General features: G+C 37.1%; 1 pseudogene across 1 annotated transcript; it reads right to left on the reverse strand.

The window, feature by feature from the left end:
• Positions 1 to 3,612: 3,612 nt before the first annotated feature.
• Positions 3,613 to 4,237, reverse strand: LOC308439884 (profilin-1-like; annotated as a pseudogene). The gene has a single exon. The product of its transcript is annotated as a profilin-1-like (transcript).
• Positions 4,238 to 7,826: the final 3,589 nt, after the last annotated feature.

The following is a 7,826-nucleotide window of genomic DNA, read 5'->3' on the forward strand; positions in this document are numbered from 1 at the left end:
GAAAGCTCTAGAACAAAAAGAAGCATAATCTGCAGTCACTGATAGTGGGATGCTAACCCCAGACGCTTGCACTGCCCCAGAAACAATTCACAGACTGTATGAAGTCCAAGAAAAAAAGAAAACAAACCAACAACAACAAAAAAAAAAAATTAGTCATGCTCAATCCTTACCCACCAAAAACACATTGACAAATTCTGGGTTGTACCCTGTATTACTGTCTGCTCATCGTTAAAAAAAAAAAAAAAAAAACAGACCAAGAAAACTTTGACTATTTCCAGGTTGCATCTTGTTTTGCATGTGCTTTTTGCTCATTGTAACTGGTGGAATCTTGATCACACTATCAGACCTTTAAAACAAAAAACAAGTACTGGCAAAAATGTGTTATATACTGTTATGCAAAAAAATGCTTAAAATCTGTACATTTATCTTAGTTCTTTAAAATAAAGTTGTTAAAAAAAAAAAAAAGGAAAGAAGAAGGAAGCAGATACACCCAAGAGGAGTAGATGGCCAGAAATAATCAAATGTAGGGCAGAAACAGACCAAATAGAAGCAAAAAGACGCATTCAAAGGATCAACAAAACAAAGAGCTGGTTCTTTGAGAAAATTAACAAGATTGATAAACCCTTAGCCAGACTAACTAGAGGGCAAATAGAAAGTATCCAAATTAACAAAGTCAGAAAGGAAAGTGGAGAAATAACAACTGAATCTGAGGAAATTCAAGAAAGCATCAGATCCTACTACAAAAGCTTATGCTCAACAAAGCTGCAAAATCTCTAAGAAATTGATGAATTCCTAAACAGATAACAGATAGTAAAGTTAAACAAGCACCAGATAAACCATTTAAATAATCCCATAACACCTAAAGAAATAGAAGCAGTTATCAAAAGCCTCCCAACCAAAAAAGCCCAGGTCCAGATGGGTTCAGTGCAGAATTTTATCAGACATTTATTGACCACCTAATACCAATACTCTCCAAACTATTCCACAAAATAGAATCAGATGGAACACTACCTAACTCATTTTTTAAGGCTACAATAACCCTCGTTCCTAAACTACACAAAGACCCTACAAGGAAAGAGAACTTCAGAAAATTCTCACTTATGCACACTGATGAAAAAATACTCAACAAAATCCTTGAAAACCGAATCCAAGAGCACATCAAAACAGTCATTCACCATGATCAAGTGGCTTCATCCCTGGGATGCAGGGATGGTTTAATATATGGAAATCCATCAATGTAATCCACCATATAAACAAACTCAAAGAACAAAACTACATGGTCATCTCACTAGATGCTGAGAAAGCATTTGACAAAATTCAACACCCCTTCAAGTTAAAAGTCTTGGAAAGAACAGGAATCCAAGTCCCATACCTAAACATAATAAAACAAATATACAGCAAACCAACAGCCAACAACAAACTTAACGGTGGGAAACTTGAAGCAAACCCACTAAAATCAGGGACTCGACACTGATTTTACTCTCCCCCTACCTATTCAACATAGTACTGGAAGTCCTGGCCAGAGCAATTAGACAGCAAAAAGGGGTTGTAAATTGGTACATCTACTCTGGAAATCAGTCTGGCGATTCCTCAGAAAATTGGACATAGTACTATCTGAAGACCCAGTTATTCCACTACTGGGCATTTACCCCAGAAACTCTCCAACATACAATAAAGACACATGCACCACAATGTTCATAGCATCCTTATTTATAATAGCCAGAAGCTGAAAAGAACCCAGATGTCCTTCAGTAGATAAATAGATACAAAAATTGTGGTACATTTACACAATGTAGTACTACTCAGCTTTCAGGAACAATGACTTTATGAAATTAATAAGAAAATGGATGTATCTATAGAATATCATCCTGAGTGAGATAACCCAGTTACAAAAGAACAGACATAATTTGCAGTCACTGATAATTGCATACTAACCCCAGGAAGCTCTGAACACCCCTGAAACAACTCACAGACTGTGTGAAGTTCAAGAAAAGAAAAATAAGGAAAAAAAAAAAAACCTTTATGTTAACTCCTTACACACCAAGAAAACTTTGACTAATTCCAGGTTACATCCTGTTTTCCATGTACTTTATCCTCAATTTTTCTAGTAAGATCTTAATGCACACTATCAAACCTTTTATAAAAAAAGCCAAGCAATGACAAATATGTATACGTATACTTTTATGCAAAATTTGCTTAAAATTTGTACATTCATCTTTGTTTTTTAAAATAAAGTTCTTCAATTAAATAAAAAACATAAAAATCAAAAGGAAAATAAAGAAAATGTCATTTGCATTACAGAAGCTTCTGAGTTTCATGAGTTCCTACTTCTCAGTTACTGATCTTAGAAACTGAGCCATTGGTGTTCTATTCAGAAAAATTTCCCCTATACCTATGTGTTTGACTCCCTTTCACACATTCTCTTTTATTTAATTCAGCATATATGGTTTTATGTAAAGGTCCTTGATCCACTTGGACTTCAAATAGATGACGTTGGATTCTTCTACATTCAAACCACTTGTTGAACCAGCAGTATATGTTAAAACTCTTGTCTTTATTCCACTGTATAATTTTGGCTTGTCACATAAGTGACCATACGTATGTGGATTTATATCTGAATCTTTGGTTTTATTCAATTGATCTCTTGTCTGTTTCTGTATCAATACCATGCCCTGTAGTAGAGATTGAGGTCAGGGATTGTAATTTCCCCAGAACTTCTTTTATTATTGATAATTGTTTTGGCTGTCCTAGGTTTTTCATTATTCTACATAAACTTAAAAATCACTCATTTTTTAAATTACACTATATGAGTTCCCTGGAGCTCCAGTAAGTTTCTGGATTTTTTTTTCTTTATTTTTATTGGATAATCTCTGTATTCACACTTTAAATGTTATCCCATTTCTGTCAGTCCCATCCTCTTGACCTCTCCCATTGCCTCCAGGAAGGTGCTCCCTTTCCCAACCTCCCTGGACTATCTCAGTGCCTTAGCATTCCACTACACTGGGACAACAAGACTTTGCCGGACCAAAGTCCTCTACTCTCGTTGATACCAGAGAATGCTATCCTCTGCTGCATATGCACCTGGCTCCATGGTTCTCTCCATGTGAAATCATTGGTTGGTGTTTTATGCCCTTGGAGCTGTGGTAGGTTTGGTTAATTAATACTTTTGTTCTTCCCATAAAGATACAGACCCTTTCACCTCCATCAGTCCTTTCTCCAGCTCCTTCATTGGGGTCCCCATGTTCAGTTCTATAATTAGCAGCAAACATCCTCCTCTGTATCAGTATGACTCTGGGAGAGCCTCTGAGATGGCATCCATATCAGATTCCTGTCAGTAAGTACTACTTAGCATCAGCAATAGTGTGTGGGTTTAGTGGCTGCATATGAGATGGATCCCCAAATGAAACAGCATTTGGATGATTTTTCTCTTATCCCTGCTCTTCTATTTGTCCATTTATTTCCTTCCATGAGTGTCTTGTTCTCCCTTACGAGAAAGACTGAGGTATCCACTTTCTGGTATTTCTTTTTTTTTTTTTTTTTTTTCCTTGTAAGTAGAATCTTTTTTTATTCAGAAAAAAAAAAGACGAAAAAAACAAAAACAAAACCCAAAAACAAAAAAATTTTTTCTAAACACACACAGGAGGGGGTATGGGTAGGGGGAGGTATCTGTCCATCCAGCCCCAACCCCCAGCCCATGTGGTTTTGGCAGCAATAAGGGAAATGGGGTAATGGCCCAAAAAATAATGGTATGTGTGTGTATGGAAAGAAGGGGGTGCAAAAGCCAAAGGGAGCAGTGGGAGAGGGGACAGATGAGGTCAGTACTGGGAACGCCGCAGGTGAGAGGCCATTTCATAACATTTCTTGTTGATCAAACCACTGTGGACACCTTCTTTGCCCATCAGCAGGACTAGCGTCTTGGCAGTCATGGTGACAGTGACATTGAAGGTGGGGGCTCCTCCTGTGCTCTTGGTACGAAGATCCATTGTAAATTCTCAGTCTTGCAGCAGTGAGTCCAGGATCACAGAACATTTCTGGCCCCCAAGTGTCAGCCCATTCACGAAAAAACTTGATTGGTCTTTGCCTACCAGGACACCAACCTCAGCTGGTGTAATGCTAACGAAGGTCTTTTCGGGACGGCGGCCCAGAAGGAGGGCGAGTCCTTGTAGCCTATGATGGCCGCGTCCTGATAGGTCCCGTCCGCCATAAGGCTGTCGATGTAGGCGTTCCACCCGGCCATGGCGCTGCTGCTGGGGCTGCTCTGCGGGCTGCTGCTGGGCTCGGGCTGGCGGGCGGGGGAAGGCAGAGAGCTCGGGGCACACGCGCTGCTGTCCGGAACGCGGCTCTGTTAGCTGTCCTGGTATTTCTTTGAACTTCATAATTTCTGTAAATTGTTTCTTGGATATTCCAAGATTTTGGGGCTAGTATCCCCTTATCAGTGACTACATGCCATAAGTTTTCTTTTGTGACTGAGTTACCTCACTCAAGTTGATAGCTTCAAGTTCCATCCATTTGCTTAGGAATTTCATGAAGTCATTGTTTTTAATACTTGAGTAGTACTCCATTGTGTATATGTACCACAATTTCTGTATGCATTCCTTTGCTAAAGGACAACTGGTTTCTTTCCAGCTTCTGGCTATTATAAATAAGGATGCTATGAATATAATAGAACATGCATCTGTTTTAGATGTTGGAGCTTCTTTTGGGTATATGCCCAGGGGTGGTATAGCTGAGTCTTCAGGTAGTACTGTGTCCAATTTTCTGAGGAACCACCAGGCTGATTTCCAGAGTGGTTGTACCAGCTTACAAACAGAGAAGTAGTGTTCTTCCTTCCCCACGTCCTCCCCAGTATTGGCTTTCACTTTAGATTTGATCAGAGCCATTCTGACTGGTATGAGATGAAATATCATGTTTGTTTTCATTTGCAATTCCATGAGGTCTAGGAACGTTGAGGATTTCTTTAGGTGATTCTCAGCCAATCCATATTCTTCAATTGAGAATTCTTTGGTTAGCTCTGTGCCCCATAAAATTATCATTCTCTGGAGTTTAACTTCTTGACTTCTTTGTATATATTTGATGCTAGCACTCTATCAAACATAGGGTAGGTAAAAATATTTTTCCAAACTTTTGTTTGCCTTTTTGTCCTTTTGATAGTGTACTTTGTCTTATAGAAGCTTTGCAATTTTATGAGGTTCCATTTGTTGATTCTTGATCTTAGAGCATAAGCCATTGGTGTTATTTTCAGGAAAATTTCCCTTGTGCCTATGTGCTCTAAGATCTTCCCCCACTTTCTATTATATTAGTTTCAGTGTACCTTGTTTATGAGATATCTTTGAGCAATTTGGACTTGAGCTTTGTACAAGGACATAAGGAAGGATCAATTTGTGTTCTGCATGCTGACAGCCAGTTGAATCAACACCATTTGTTGAAGATGCTGTCCTTTTTCTATGGAATGTTTTTATCTCCTTTGTTAAAAATCAAGTGACCATAGGTGTGTAAGTTCATTTCTAGGTCTTTGAATCTATTCCATTGAGCTGCCTGTCTGTTTCTTTACCAGTACCAATGCAGTTTTTATTAAACCGACCTGTAGTACACCTTGAGGTCAGGAATGGTTATTCCCACAAAGAGATTTTTTTTGTCTTTGTTTTTGTTTGTGTTTTTGATTGTTGAGAATAGTTAATGCTAAACTGAGTTTTTTATTTTTCCAAATGAATGGGCAAATTTCTCTTTCTAACTCTATAAAGAATTGAATTAGATCTTTGTTGGGGATTCATTGAATCTGTAGATTGCTTTTGAAAGACGGCCGTTTTTACTATGATGATCTTTCCAATCCATGTACATGGTAGATTTTTCCATCTTTTAAAATCTTATTAATTTTCATTCTTCAGAGACTTGAAGTTCTTGTCATACAGATCTTTTACTTGCTTGGTTAGGCATGTTATATTCTTTGTGACTATTGTGAAGGGTGTGGATTCTCTAATTACTTTCTCAGCCTGTTTATCCTTGGAGTAGAGGATGGTTACTGATTTGTTCAAGTTATCCTGATTTCCAGCCACTTTGCTGAAGTTGTTTAACAGCTGTAGGAGTTCTCTGGTGGAAGTTTGAGGTTCACTTAAGTATACTATCATAACACCTGCAAATAGTGAAATTTTTTATTTCTTCCTTTCCAATTTGTATCCCTTTGACCTTTTTTGCTGTCTGATTACTCTGGCTAGTATTTCTAGTATTTGTTGAATAGGTAGGGAGAGAGTGGGCAGCCTTATCTAGTCCCTAATTTTAGTGTGATTGCTTTAACTTTCTCACCATTTAATTTGATGTTTGTTAATGTTTGCTGAATATTGATTTTACAATGTTTAAGTATGTGCCTTAACTTCCTGATTTTTCTAAGACTCTTAACATGAAGGGGTGTTGCATTTTGTCAAATGCTTTCTCAGAATCTAAACAGATGATCATGTATTTTTTTTTCCTTTGAGTTTGTTTATATAGTGTATTACGTTGACAGATTTCTGTATATTGAACCATCCTTGCATCCCTACAATGAAGCCTACTTGATCAAGGTGAATGATTGCTCTGATGTGCTCATGGATTTGGTTTGTAAGAATGTTACTGAGTATTTTTGCATCAACATTCATGAGGGAAATTGGTCTAAAGTTCAGTTTCTTTGTAGGGTCTTTGTGTGGTTTAGGAATGAGAGTAATTGTAGATTCAAAGAAGGAGAAAGGCAGTGTTACCTCTGTTTCTATTTTGGGGTGCTGAACTTTTTTCCATTGGGAGGCTTTTGAATTCTGGTTCTATTTCTTCAGGTGTTATGGGACAGTTTAGATGGTTTATCTGATCCTCATTTAACTTTGGAATTTGGTATCTGTCTAGAAATTTTTCCATTTCCTCCAGATTTTCCAGTTTTCTTGAGTATAGGCTTTTGTACAATGATCTGATGATTTCCTGAATCCTCATTTTCTGTTGTTGTGTCTCCTCTTTCATTTCTGATTTTCTTAATTTGGATACTCTCTCTTTGCCCTCTAGTTAAGGGTTTATCGATCTTGTTAATTTTCTCAAAAAAAAAAAAAAAAAAAAAAAAAACAGCTCTTGGTTTTGTTAATTCTTTGAATAGTTCTTTTTGTCTCTATTTGGTTGATTTCTGCTCTGAGTTTGATTATTTCCTGCCATCTACTCCTTTTGGGTGTTATCTGCTTCTTTTTGTTCTAGAGCTTTCAGATGTGCTGAAGCTGCTAGTGCATGCTCTCTCCAATTTTATTTTGGAGGCCCTCAGAGCTATGTGTTTTCCTCTCAGTACTGCTTTCATTGCATCCCATAAGTTTGGGCATGTAGTAGTGTCATTTTCGTTACATTCAAAAAAATCCTTGATTTTTTTCTTTATTTCTTCCTTGACCATGTTATCATTGAGCAGAGCATTGTTCAGCTTTATGTATATGTGGGCTTTTTATTGGTTTAGTTGGGTTTTTTTTTTTTTTTTGAAAACCTTTATTTTAAGAAACAAAGATAAATGTACAAAATTTAAGCATTTTTGCATAAAAGTATACAAATACATTTTTTAAGGTTGTAATTAAATATTTGTGCATACATGTACATACACATATGTATATATGTAACAATAATATATAAAAAGAGGCTATTAATTTGAGGGGATAGGAGAGAAACTGGGAGGGGCTGTAGGGAGGAAAGGGGGACGTGATACAGTTCTATTTTAATTAAAATATATTCTTTTTTTCTTGAAATTCACACAGTCTTTGACTTGTTTCTGGGATGTTCATGGTTTTGTTGTTTTTAAAGACTAGTCTTAGTCTATGGTGATCTGATAGGCTGCATGG

The sequence above is a fragment of the Micromys minutus genome (genome assembly GCF_963924665.1).
Source record: "Micromys minutus genome assembly, chromosome: 30".
Lineage (NCBI taxonomy): Eukaryota > Metazoa > Chordata > Mammalia > Rodentia > Muridae > Micromys > Micromys minutus.